The sequence below is a fragment of the Amblyomma americanum genome, chromosome 1 (genome assembly GCF_052857255.1).
Source record: "Amblyomma americanum isolate KBUSLIRL-KWMA chromosome 1, ASM5285725v1, whole genome shotgun sequence".
In the NCBI taxonomy this organism is placed as follows: domain Eukaryota; kingdom Metazoa; phylum Arthropoda; class Arachnida; order Ixodida; family Ixodidae; genus Amblyomma; species Amblyomma americanum.
In genome coordinates this window covers 389,976,999-389,992,336 of record NC_135497.1, presented here as the reverse complement: position 1 = coordinate 389,992,336, position 15,338 = coordinate 389,976,999, and positions in this window count along the sequence as shown.

Below are 15,338 nucleotides of genomic sequence, written 5' to 3'. Positions count from 1 at the left end.
AACCCAACCCAAAACAATGTAACCTACCCCAACCCCAATTAACCTAACCCAAACAACCTAACCCAACCCAACCTTACCTAACCTAACCGAACACAACTTAAACTTACCTAACCCAACCTAACCCATCACAACTTAAACTAACCTAACGCAGCAAAACCTAACCAAACCAAAAACCTAACCTAACCCATCCCAACCTAAACTAGCCGAAACTAACCTAAGCCTACCCAAGCTAATCCAACCTAACCCAACCAAACCTAATCCAACCTAACCCAACATAACCCAAATTAAAGTAACCTAACCTAACCCAACCCAACCTAACCTAATTCAAGCAAACCCAACCTAACCGACATTAACTTAACCCAACCCAAGTCAACCCAACAAAGCTCAGCCTCACCTAACCTAACCTAAATTAACCCAACCTAACCCAACCCAACCTAACCTAACCCTAAACAACCAAACCTAACCTAACCCAACTTAACCTAACCTAACCCAACCCGACCCAAACTATGCTTATCTATCCCAAACCTTCCTATCCCAACCTAATCTAACCCAGCCCAATGTATCCTAACAAAAACCAACCTAACATAAATTACCCTAACCCAACCCAGCCCATAGGTTTAATTGGAGAGACATGGGAGAGGCCTTTGCCCTGCAGTGGGTGCAGTAAGGCTGATGATGATGATGATGAACCCAACCCAACCTAACCTAACCCAACTCAATCCAACCCAACTTAAACTAACCCAAATTAGCATAACCTAACCCAACACAACTTAATCTAACCTAACGAAACCCAACCTAGCCCAACACAACAAACCTAACACAACCCAACCCAATCCAACCAAACCTAACCGAATCTAACCTAACCCAATCTAACCCAAACCAACTTAACCTTACCTAACCCAACCCAAAACAACGTAACCTACCCCAACCCCAATTAACCTAACCCAAACAACCTAACCCAACCCAACTTTACCTAACCTAACCGAACACAACTTAAACTTACCTAACCCAACCTAACCCATCACAACTTAAACTAACCTAACGCAGCAAAACCTAACCAAACCAAAAACCTAACCTAACCCATCCCAACCTAAACTAGCCGAAACTAACCTAAGCCTACCCAAGCTAATCCAACCTAACCCAACTAAACCTATTCCAACCTAACCCAACATAACCCAAACCAAAGTAACCTAACCTAACCCAACCCAACCTAACCTAATTCAAGAAAACCCAACCTAACCGACATTAACCTAACCCAACACAACATAACCTAACCTAATGCAGGCAAACCCAACCTAACCTACATTAAGCTAACCCAACCCAAGTCAACCCGACCAAACTCAGCCTCACCTAACCTAACCTAAATTAACCCAACCTAACCCAACCCAACCTAACCTAACCCTAAACAACCAAACCTAACCTAACCCAACTTAACCTAACCTAACCCAACCCGAACCAAACTATCCTTATCTATCCCAAATCTACCTATCCCAACCTAACCGACATTAAACCAACACAACCCAAGCCAACCCAACCTAACCCAACCTAACCTAACCTTACATAACCCAACTCAACACAATCTAGCCTATCCTATCCCAACCCAACATTACCTAACCCATCACTACCCAAACCAACTCAACCTAACCGAACCTAACCCAAAGTTACCTAACCTAACCCAACCCAACTAACCCAAGCAAACCCAACCAAACCTACTATAATTTACCCCAACCCAAGTCAACCCGACCCAACTCAACCTCACCTAACCTAACCTAACTTAACCCAACCTAACCCAATCCAACCTAACTTGACCCAACCCAACCAAACCTAACCTACCCCAACCCAAACTATCCTTACCTAACCCAAACCTACCTATCCCTACCTAACCTAACCCAGCCCAACCTATCCTAACCCTACCCAACCTTACATAAATTAACCTAACCCAACACAACCCAACCTAATCGAACCCAACTTAACCTAACCCAACCTAACATAACCAAATCGAGCCGAACCCAACCCAACCTAACCTAATCCAAACCAACCTAACCCAACCTAACCTAACCTAACCCAACACAACTTAACCTTACCTAACCCAACACATTTTAACCTAACCTAACGCAACCCAACCTAGCCCAACACAACAAAACTAACACAACCCAACCTAATCCAACCAAACATAACCAAACCTAACCCAACATAACACCACACAACCCAGCATAACCCAACCTAACCCAACATAACCCAACCCAACCTAACCAAAACTAACTTAACCTAACCCAAACTAATCCAAACCAATGCAACCTAACCCAACCTAATCCAACCGAACGCAACATAACCTAACTGAACCTATCCCAACCCAACCCAACCTAATCCAACCCAGCCAAACCTAACCCAACCTAACCTAACCCAAAAAACCTAACATAAATTAACGTTACCTAACACAACCGAAAGCAACCCAACCTAAACCAACCTAACCTAACCCAACCCAACCTAACGTAACCCATTCCAACCGAATCCTACCTAACCCAACCCAAACCAACCTAACCTAACCCAACCCAAGCTAACCCAACCTAACCTAACCCAACCAAACTGAAATTAACCTAACCCAAACCAACCTAATCGAACGCAACCTTACTTAACAAAACACATCACCTTGCCTAACCCAAACTAACCCAACCTAACACCACTTAACCTAACCTAACGCAGCTAAACCTAACCAAACCCAAAAAACCAAACCTACCCCATCCCAACCTAACCTAACCGAAACCAACCTAAGCCTACCCAAGCTAATACAACATAACCCAACGAAACCTAACCTAACCCAACCTAAGCTAACCTAACCCAACATAACCCAATACAATATAACCTAAACTAATTTAATCGAACCCAACCTAACCTAACCTCACCCAACCCAACCCCAACTAACCTTACCTTACCGAAACCTCCATAAACCAACCAAACTTAATCCAACCCAACCTAACCTAAACCAACCCAATCAAACGTAAATTAACCTTACCTAACCCAACCTAACCCAACCCAACCTAATGTAACTCAACCCAACCTAACCGTACCCTAACCTAACCTTAACCTAACCTTACCTAATCCAACCCACACCAACGCAACCTAACACAACCCATAACAATGTAACCTAACCAAACCCAATCTAATCTAACCCAACCTAAACCCACCCAACCTAACCTAACATAACCCAACCTTACCTTACCCAACCCAAGCCAACCCAACCTAACCTAACCCAGACTAACCTAACCAATCCTAACCCATCCTAACCCAACGTATCCCAACCCAACACAACTTAACCTTACCTACACCAACGTAATCCAAACAAATTAACCTAACCTAATGCAGCCCAACATAACCGAACACAACAAACCTAACCTACGCCATTCCAACCTAACCTAACCCAAACCAACCTAATCCAACCTAACCCAACCTAACAAAACCCAACACAAGCTCGCCTAACCTAACTTAACCCAACGTAACCTAACTCAACCCAACCCAACCTAACCTAATCGAACCCAACCTAACCTTACCTAACATAACACAACCCTTCTTATCCCAACATATCCCAACCTATTCTAACCCAACCAAACCTAACGTAACCTAACCTTACCTAACCCAACCCAAACCAACCAAACTTAACCCAACCCAGCCTAACCTAACCCAACCCAATCTAATCTAATCCCAACCCAACCTAACAAATCCATACTAACCTAACCCAACCCAAGCCAACCCAACCTAACCTAACCCAGACTAACCTAACCAAACCTAACCTAGCCTGACCCAACATAACCTAACGTTACCTAACTTAACCAAACCAAACCCAACCTTACCCAACAAAACATAACCTAACAAAGCATAACCCAACTCAAGCCAGCCTAACATAACCTATTCCAACCCAACCCCACCTTACATAACCTAACTGAACCCAAACTAACCTAACCTTACCCAACCAAACCTAATCCAAACCAACGCACCCTACCCCAACCTAATTCAACCTTACCTAACCCATCCTGACCAAACCCCACTACACCTATCGTAAATTTACCTTACCTAACACAACCCAAACCAACCCAACCTAACATAACCTTATATAACCCAACCCAACACAACCTAACCTAGCCTATCCTATTCCAACCCAAACCTACACTCAACCTAACCGAACCTAACCCAAAGTTACCTAACCTAACCCAACCTAACCTACATTAAGCTAACCCAACCCAAGTCAACCCGACCAAACTCAGCCTCACCTAACCTAACCTAACTTAACCCAAACTAGCCCAACACAACCTAACCTAACCCAAACCAATCAAACCTAACCTAACCTCACCCAACCCAACCCAAATTAACCTTACCTAACCCAAACCTCCCTAAACCATCCAAACCTAATCCAACCTAACCTAACCTAACTCAACTCAACCCAACTAACCTAATCAACCTAACCCAACCCAACATAACCTAACCTACCCCAACCCAAATTAACTCAACCCAATCTTAGCTACCTTAACCTAACCCAACCCAACCCACCCTAACCCAACCTAACCTAGCCCAACCCAATCTAACCCTACCTAACCTCACCAAACCCAACCCAACCAAACCTAACCCAACCTTACATAAGCTAACCTATTCCAACCCAACCCTTCCTTCCCAACCTAACCCAACCTATCCTATCCTAACCCAACCAAACCTAACGTAACCCAAACTTACCTAACCAAACCCAACCTAACCTAACCCAGACTAAGCTAACCAAACCTAACCCAGTCTAACCCAAAACAACCTAACATTACCTAAATTAACCAAACCAAACCCAATCTTACCTAACAAAGCCTAACCTAACCAAACGCAACCCAACCTAACCAAACCAAACTCAACCTGAACTAACCGCACCTATCTTAGCCCAACCTAACCTAACAAAACATAACCCAACCAAACCCAACCTAACCTAACTTATCCCAACCCAGCCCAGCCTGACATAACCTATTCCAAGCCAACCCCACCTTACATAACCTAACTGAACCCAAACTAACCTAACCTAACCCAACCCAACCTAACCCAAAGCTAATACAACCTTACCCAACCCAACCTTACCTAACCCAACCACCCCTAACGTAAATTAACGTTACCTATCCCAACCCAAACCAACTCAACCTGTCCGAACCTAACCCAAAGTTACCTAACCTAACCCAACCCAACCTAACCTAATTCAAGCAAACCCAACCTAACCGACATTAACCTAACCCAACCCAAGTCAACCCAACCCAGCTCAGCCTCACCTAACCTAACCTAAATTAACCCAACCTAACCCAACCCAACCTAACCTAGCCCTAAACAACCAAACCTAACCTAACCCAACTTAACCTAACCTAACCCAACCCTACCCAAACTATGCTTATCTATCCCAAACCTACCTATCCCAACCTAACCTAACCCAGCCTAACGTATCCTAACAAAAACCAACCTAACATAAATTACCCTAACCCAACCCAGCCCATAGGGTTAATTGGAGAGACATGGGAGAGGCCTTTGCCCTGCAGTGGGTGCAGTAAGGCTGATGATGATGATGATGAACCCAACCCAACCTAACCTAACCCTATCCAATCCAACCCAACTTAAACTAACCCAAATTAGCATAACCTAACCCCACACAACTTAATCTAACCTAACGCAACCCAACCTAGCCCAACACAACAAACCTAACACAACCCAACCCAATGCAACCAAACCTAACCTAATCTAACCTAACCCAATCTAACCCAAACCAACTTAACCTTACCTAACCCAACCCAAAACAATGTAACCTACCCCAACCCCAATTAACCTAACCCAAAAAACCTAACCCAACCCAACCTTACCTAATCTAACCGAACACAACTTCAACTTACCTAACCCAACCTAACCCATCACAACTTAAACTAACCTAACGCAGCAAAACCTAACCAAACCAAAAACCTAACCTAACCCATCCCAACCTAAACTAGCCGAAACTAACCTAAGCCTACCCAAGCTAATCCAACCTAACCCAACCAAACCTAATCCAACCTAACCCAACATAACCCAAACCAAAGTAACCTAACCTAACCCAACCCAACCTAACCTAATTCAAGCAAACCCAACCTAACCGACATTAACTTAACCCAACCCAAGTCAACCCAACCCAGCTCAGCCTCACCTAACCTAACCTAAATTAACCCAACCTAACCCAACCCAACCTAACCTAACCCTAAACAACCAAACCTAACCTAACCCAACTTAACCTAACCTAACCCAACCCGACCCAAACTATGCTTATCTATCCCAAACCTTCCTATCCCAACCTAACCTAACCCAGCCCAATGTATCCTAACAAAAACCAACCTAACATAAATTACCCTAACCCAACCCAGCCCATAGGTTTAATTGGAGAGACATGGGAGAGGCCTTTGCCCTGCAGTGGGTGCAGAAAGGCTGATGATGATGATGATGATGATGATGAACCCAACCCAACCTAACCTAACCCAACCCAATCCAACCCAACTTAAACTAACCCAAATTAGCATAACCTAACCCAACACAACTTAATCTAACCTAACGCAACCCAACCTAGCCCAACACAACAAACCTAACACAACCCAACCCAATCCAACCAAACCTAACCTAATCTAACCTAACCCAATCTAACCCAAACCAACTTAACCTTACCTAAACCAACCCAAAACAACGTAACCTACCCCAACCCCAATTAACCAAACCCAAACAACCTAACCCAACCCAACATTACCTAACCTAACCGAACACAACTTAAACTTACCTAACCCAACCTAACCCATCACAACTTAAACTAACCTAACGCAGCAAAACCTAACCAAACCAAAAACCTAACCTAACCCATCCCAACCTAAACTAGCCGAAACTAACCTAAGCCTACCCAAGCTAATCCAACCTAACCCAACCAAACCTAATCCAACCTAACCCAACATAACCCAAACCAAAGTAACCTAACCTAACCCAACCCAACCTAACCTAATTCAAGCAAACCCAACCTAACCGACATTAACTTAACCCAACCCAAGTCAACCCAACCCAGCTCAGCCTCACCTAACCTAACCTAAATTAACCCAACCTAACCCAACCCAACCTAACCTAACCCTAAACAACCAAACCTAACCTAACCCAACTTAACCTAACCTAACACAACCCGACCCAAACTATGCTTATCTATCCCAAACCTTCCTATCCCAACCTAACCTAACCCAGCCCAATGTATCCTAACAAAAACCAACCTAACATAAATTACCCTAACCCAACCCAGCCCATAGGTTTAATTGGAGAGACATGGGAGAGGCCTTTGCCCTGCAGTGGGTGCAGAAAGGCTGATGATGATGATGATGATGAACCCAACCCAACCTAACCTAACCCAACCCAATCCAACCCAACTTAAACTAACCCAAATTAGCATAACCTAACCCAACACAACTTAATCTAACCTAACGCAACCCAACCTAGCCCAACACAACAAACCTAACACAACCCAACCCAATCCAACCAAACCTAACCTAATCTAACCTAACCCAATCTAACCCAAACCAACTTAACCTTACCTAACCCAACCCAAAACAATGTAACCTACCCCAACCCCAATTAACCTAACCCAAACAACCTAACCCAACCCAACCTTACCTAACCTAACCGAACACAACTTAAACTTACCTAACCCAACCTAACCCATCACAACTTAAACTAACCTAACGCAGCAAAACCTAACCAAACCAAAAACCTAACCTAACCCATCCCAACCTAAACTAGCCGAAACTAACCTAAGCCTACCCAAGCTAATCCAACCTAACCCAACCAAACCTAATCCAACCTAACCCAACATAACCCAAATTAAAGTAACCTAACCTAACCCAACCCAACCTAACCTAATTCAAGCAAACCCAACCTAACCGACATTAACTTAACCCAACCCAAGTCAACCCAACCCAGCTCAGCCACACCTAACCTAACCTAAATTAACCCAACCTAACCCAACCCAACCTAACCTAACCCTAAACAACCAAACCTAACCTAACCCAACTTAACCTAACCTAACCCAACCCGACCCAAACTATGCTTATCTATCCCAAACCTTCCTATCCCAACCTAACCTAACCCAGCCCAATGTATCCTAACAAAAACCAACCTAACATAAATTACCCCAACCCAACCCAGCCCATAGGTTTAATTGGAGAGACATGGGAGAGGCCTTTGCCCTGCAGTGGGTGCAGTAAGGCTGATGATGATGATGATGAACCCAACCCAACCTAACCTAACCCAACTCAATCCAACCCAACTTAAACTAACCCCAATTAGCATAACCTAACCCAACACAACTTAATCTAACCTAACGCAACCCAACCTAGCCCAACACAACAAACCTAACACAACCCAACCCAATCCAACCAAACCTAACCTAATCTAACCTAACCCAATCTAACCGAAACCAACTTAACCTTACCTAACCCAACCCAAAACAATGTAACCTACCCCAACCCCAATTAACCTAACCCAAACAACCTAACCCAACCCAACCTTACCTAACCTAACCGAACACAACTTAAACTTACCTAACCCAACCTAACCCATCACAACTTAAACTAACCTAACGCAGCAAAACCTAACCAAACCAAAAACCTAACCTAACCCATCCCAACCTAAACTAGCCGAAACTAACCTAAGCCTACCCAAGCTAATCCAACCTAACCCAACCAAACCTAATCCAACCTAACCCAACATAACCCAAATTAAAGTAACCTAACCTAACCCAACCCAACCTAACCTAATTCAAGCAAACCCAACCTAACCGACATTAACTTAACCCAACCCAAGTCAACCCAACAAAGCTCAGCCTCACCTAACCTAACCTAAATTAACCCAACCTAACCCAACCCAACCTAACCTAACCCTAAACAACCAAACCTAACCTAACCCAACTTAACCTAACCTAACCCAACCCGACCCAAACTATGCTTATCTATCCCAAACCTTCCTATCCCAACCTAATCTAACCCAGCCCAATGTATCCTAACAAAAACCAACCTAACATAAATTACCCTAACCCAACCCAGCCCATAGGTTTAATTGGAGAGACATGGGAGAGGCCTTTGCCCTGCAGTGGGTGCAGTAAGGCTGATGATGATGATGATGAACCCAACCCAACCTAACCTAACCCAACTCAATCCAACCCAACTTAAACTAACCCAAATTAGCATAACCTAACCCAACACAACTTAATCTAACCTAACGAAACCCAACCTAGCCCAACACAACAAACCTAACACAACCCAACCCAATCCAACCAAACCTAACCGAATCTAACCTAACCCAATCTAACCCAAACCAACTTAACCTTACCTAACCCAACCCAAAACAACGTAACCTACCCCAACCCCAATTAACCTAACCCAAACAACCTAACCCAACCCAACTTTACCTAACCTAACCGAACACAACTTAAACTTACCTAACCCAACCTAACCCATCACAACTTAAACTAACCTAACGCAGCAAAACCTAACCAAACCAAAAACCTAACCTAACCCATCCCAACCTAAACTAGCCGAAACTAACCTAAGCCTACCCAAGCTAATCCAACCTAACCCAACTAAACCTATTCCAACCTAACCCAACATAACCCAAACCAAAGTAACCTAACCTAACCCAACCCAACCTAACCTAATTCAAGAAAACCCAACCTAACCGACATTAACCTAACCCAACACAACATAACCTAACCTAATGCAGGCAAACCCAACCTAACCTACATTAAGCTAACCCAACCCAAGTCAACCCGACCAAACTCAGCCTCACCTAACCTAACCTAAATTAACCCAACCTAACCCAACCCAACCTAACCTAACCCTAAACAACCAAACCTAACCTAACCCAACTTAACCTAACCTAACCCAACCCGAACCAAACTATCCTTATCTATCCCAAATCTACCTATCCCAACCTAACCGACATTAAACCAACACAACCCAAGCCAACCCAACCTAACCCAACCTAACCTAACCTTACATAACCCAACTCAACACAATCTAGCCTATCCTATCCCAACCCAACATTACCTAACCCATCACTACCCAAACCAACTCAACCTAACCGAACCTAACCCAAAGTTACCTAACCTAACCCAACCCAACTAACCCAAGCAAACCCAACCAAACCTACTATAATTTACCCCAACCCAAGTCAACCCGACCCAACTCAACCTCACCTAACCTAACCTAACTTAACCCAACCTAACCCAATCCAACCTAACTTGACCCAACCCAACCAAACCTAACCTACCCCAACCCAAACTATCCTTACCTAACCCAAACCTACCTATCCCTACCTAACCTAACCCAGCCCAACCTATCCTAACCCTACCCAACCTTACATAAATTAACCTAACCCAACACAACCCAACCTAATCGAACCCAACTTAACCTAACCCAACCTAACATAACCAAATCGAGCCGAACCCAACCCAACCTAACCTAATCCAAACCAACCTAACCCAACCTAACCTAACCTAACCCAACACAACTTAACCTTACCTAACCCAACACATTTTAACCTAACCTAACGCAACCCAACCTAGCCCAACACAACAAAACTAACACAACCCAACCTAATCCAACCAAACATAACCAAACCTAACCCAACATAACACCACACAACCCAGCATAACCCAACCTAACCCAACATAACCCAACCCAACCTAACCAAAACTAACTTAACCTAACCCAAACTAATCCAAACCAATGCAACCTAACCCAACCTAATCCAACCGAACGCAACATAACCTAACTGAACCTATCCCAACCCAACCCAACCTAATCCAACCCAGCCAAACCTAACCCAACCTAACCTAACCCAAAAAACCTAACATAAATTAACGTTACCTAACACAACCGAAAGCAACCCAACCTAAACCAACCTAACCTAACCCAACCCAACCTAACGTAACCCATTCCAACCGAATCCTACCTAACCCAACCCAAACCAACCTAACCTAACCCAACCCAAGCTAACCCAACCTAACCTAACCCAACCAAACTGAAATTAACCTAACCCAAACCAACCTAATCGAACGCAACCTTACTTAACAAAACACATCACCTTGCCTAACCCAAACTAACCCAACCTAACACCACTTAACCTAACCTAACGCAGCTAAACCTAACCAAACCCAAAAAACCAAACCTACCCCATCCCAACCTAACCTAACCGAAACCAACCTAAGCCTACCCAAGCTAATACAACATAACCCAACGAAACCTAACCTAACCCAACCTAAGCTAACCTAACCCAACATAACCCAATACAATATAACCTAAACTAATTTAATCGAACCCAACCTAACCTAACCTCACCCAACCCAACCCCAACTAACCTTACCTTACCGAAACCTCCATAAACCAACCAAACTTAATCCAACCCAACCTAACCTAAACCAACCCAATCAAACGTAAATTAACCTTACCTAACCCAACCTAACCCAACCCAACCTAATGTAACTCAACCCAACCTAACCGTACCCTAACCTAACCTTAACCTAACCTTACCTAATCCAACCCACACCAACGCAACCTAACACAACCCATAACAATGTAACCTAACCAAACCCAATCTAATCTAACCCAACCTAAACCCACCCAACCTAACCTAACATAACCCAACCTTACCTTACCCAACCCAAGCCAACCCAACCTAACCTAACCCAGACTAACCTAACCAATCCTAACCCATCCTAACCCAACGTATCCCAACCCAACACAACTTAACCTTACCTACACCAACGTAATCCAAACAAATTAACCTAACCTAATGCAGCCCAACATAACCGAACACAACAAACCTAACCTACGCCATTCCAACCTAACCTAACCCAAACCAACCTAATCCAACCTAACCCAACCTAACAAAACCCAACACAAGCTCGCCTAACCTAACTTAACCCAACGTAACCTAACTCAACCCAACCCAACCTAACCTAATCGAACCCAACCTAACCTTACCTAACATAACACAACCCTTCTTATCCCAACATATCCCAACCTATTCTAACCCAACCAAACCTAACGTAACCTAACCTTACCTAACCCAACCCAAACCAACCAAACTTAACCCAACCCAGCCTAACCTAACCCAACCCAATCTAATCTAATCCCAACCCAACCTAACAAATCCATACTAACCTAACCCAACCCAAGCCAACCCAACCTAACCTAACCCAGACTAACCTAACCAAACCTAACCTAGCCTGACCCAACATAACCTAACGTTACCTAACTTAACCAAACCAAACCCAACCTTACCCAACAAAACATAACCTAACAAAGCATAACCCAACTCAAGCCAGCCTAACATAACCTATTCCAACCCAACCCCACCTTACATAACCTAACTGAACCCAAACTAACCTAAAAGGTTAGGTTACCTAACCTAACCTAACCTAACCTAACCTACCCTAACCTAACCTAACCTAACCTAACCTAACCCAACCCAACCTAATCCAAACCAACGCACCCTACCCCAACCTAATTCAACCTTACCTAACCCATCCTGACCAAACCCCACTACACCTATCGTAAATTTACCTTACCTAACACAACCCAAACCAACCCAACCTAACATAACCTTATATAACCCAACCCAACACAACCTAACCTAGCCTATCCTATCCCAACCCAAACCTACTCAACCTAACCGAACCTAACCCAAAGTTACCTAACCTAACCCAACCCAACCTAACCTAATTCAGGCAAACCCAACCTAACCTACATTAGGCTAACCCAACCCAAGTCAACCCGACCAAACTTAGCCTCACCTAACCTAACCTAACTTAACCCAAACTAACCCAACACAACCTAACCTAACCCAAACCAATAAAACCTAACCTAACCTCACCCAACCCAACCCAAATTAACCTTACCTAACCCAAACCTCCCTAAACCATCCAATCCTAATCCAACCTAACCTAACCTAACTCAACTCAACCCAACCCAACCTAATCAACCTAACCCAACCCAACATAACCTAACCTACCCCAACCCAAATTAACTCAACCCAATCTTAGCTACCTTAACCTAACCCAACCCAACTCATCCTAACCCAACCTAACCTAGCCCAACCCAATCTAACCCTACCTAACCTCACCAAACCCAATCCAACCAAACCTAACCCAACCTTACATAAGCTAACCTATTCCAACCCAACCCTTCCTTCCCAACCTAACCCAACCTATCCTATCCTAACCCAACCAAACCTAACGTAACCCAAACTTACCTAACCAAACCCAACCTAACCTAACCCAGACTAAGCTAACCAAACCTAACCCAGTCTAACCCAAAACAACCTAACATTACCTAAATTAACCAAACCAAACCCAATCTTACCTAACAAAGCCTAACCTAACCAAACGCAACCCAACCTAACCAAACCAAACTCAACCTGAACTAACCGTACCTATCTTAGCCCAACCTAACCTAACAAAACATAACCCAACCAAACCCAACCTAACCTAACTTATCCCAACCCAGCCCAGCCTGACATAACCTATTCCAAGCCAACCCCACCTTACATAACCTAACTGAACCCAAACTAACCTAACCCAACCCAACCTAACCCAAAGCTAATACAACCTTACCCAACCCAACCTAACCTAACCCAACCACCCCTAACGTAAATTAACGTTACCTATCCCAACCCAAACCAACTCAACCTGTCCGAACCTAACCCAAAGTTACCTAACCTAACCCAACCCAACCTAACCTAATTCAAGCAAACCCAACCTAACCGACATTAACCTAACCCAACCCAAGTCAACCCAACCCAGCTCAGCCTCACCTAACCTAACCTAAATTAACCCAACCTAACCCAACCCAACCTAACCTAGCCCTAAACAACCAAACCTAACCTAACCCAACTTAACCTAACCTAACCCAACCCGACCCAAACTATGCTTATCTATCCCAAACCTACCTATCCCAACCTAACCTAACCCAGCCTAACGTATCCTAACAAAAACCAACCTAACATAAATTACCCTAACCCAACCCAGCCCATAGGGTTAATTGGAGAGACATGGGAGAGGCCTTTGCCCTGCAGTGGGTGCAGTAAGGCTGATAATGATGATGATGAACCCAACCCAACCTAACCTAACCCAACCCAATCCAACCCAACTTAAACTAACCGAAATTAGCATAACCTAACCCCACACAACTTAATCTAACCTAACGCAACCCAACCTAGCCCAACACAACAAACCTAACACAACCCAACCCAATCCAACCAAACCTAACCTAATCTAACCTAACCCAATCTAACCCAAACCAACTTAACCTTACCTAACCCAACCCAAAACAATGTAACCTACCCCAACCCAATTAACGTAACCCAAACAACCTAACCCAACCCAACCTTACCTAACCTAACCGAACACAACTTAAACTTACCTAACCCAACCTAACCCATCACAACTTAAACTAACCTAACGCAGCAAAACCTAACCAAACCAAAAACCTAACCTAACCCATCCCAACCTAAACTAGCCGAAACTAACCTAAGCCTACCCAAGCTAATCCAACCTAACCCAACCAAACCTAATCCAACCTAACCCAACATAACCCAAACCAAAGTAACCTAACCTAACCCAACCCAACCTAACCTAATTCAAGCAAACCCAACCTAACCGACATTAACTTAACCCAACCCAAGTCAACCCAACCCAGCTCAGCCTCACCTAACCTAACCTAAATTAACCCAACCTAACCCAACCCAACCTAACCTAACCCTAAACAACCAAACCTAACCTAACCCAACTTAACCTAACCTAACCCAACCCGACCCAAACTATGCTTATCTATCCCAAACCTTCCTATCCCAACCTAACCTAACCCAGCCCAATGTATCCTAACAAAAACCAACCTAACATAAATTACCCTAACCCAACCCAGCCCATAGGTTTAATTGGAGAGACATGGGAGAGGCCTTTGCCCTGCAGTGGGTGCAGTAAGGCTGATGATGATGATGATGAACCCAACCCAACCTAACCTAACCCAACTCAATCCAACCCAACTTAAACTAACCCAAATTAGCATAACCTAACCCAACACAACTTAATCTAACCTAACGCAACCCAACCTAGCCCAACACAACAAACCTAACACAACCCAACCCAATCCAACCAAACCTAACCGAATCTAACCTAACCCAATCTAACCCAAACCAACTTAACCTTACCTAACCCAACCCAAAACAACGTAACCTACCCCAACCCCAATTAACCTAACCCAAACAACCTAACCCAACCCAAC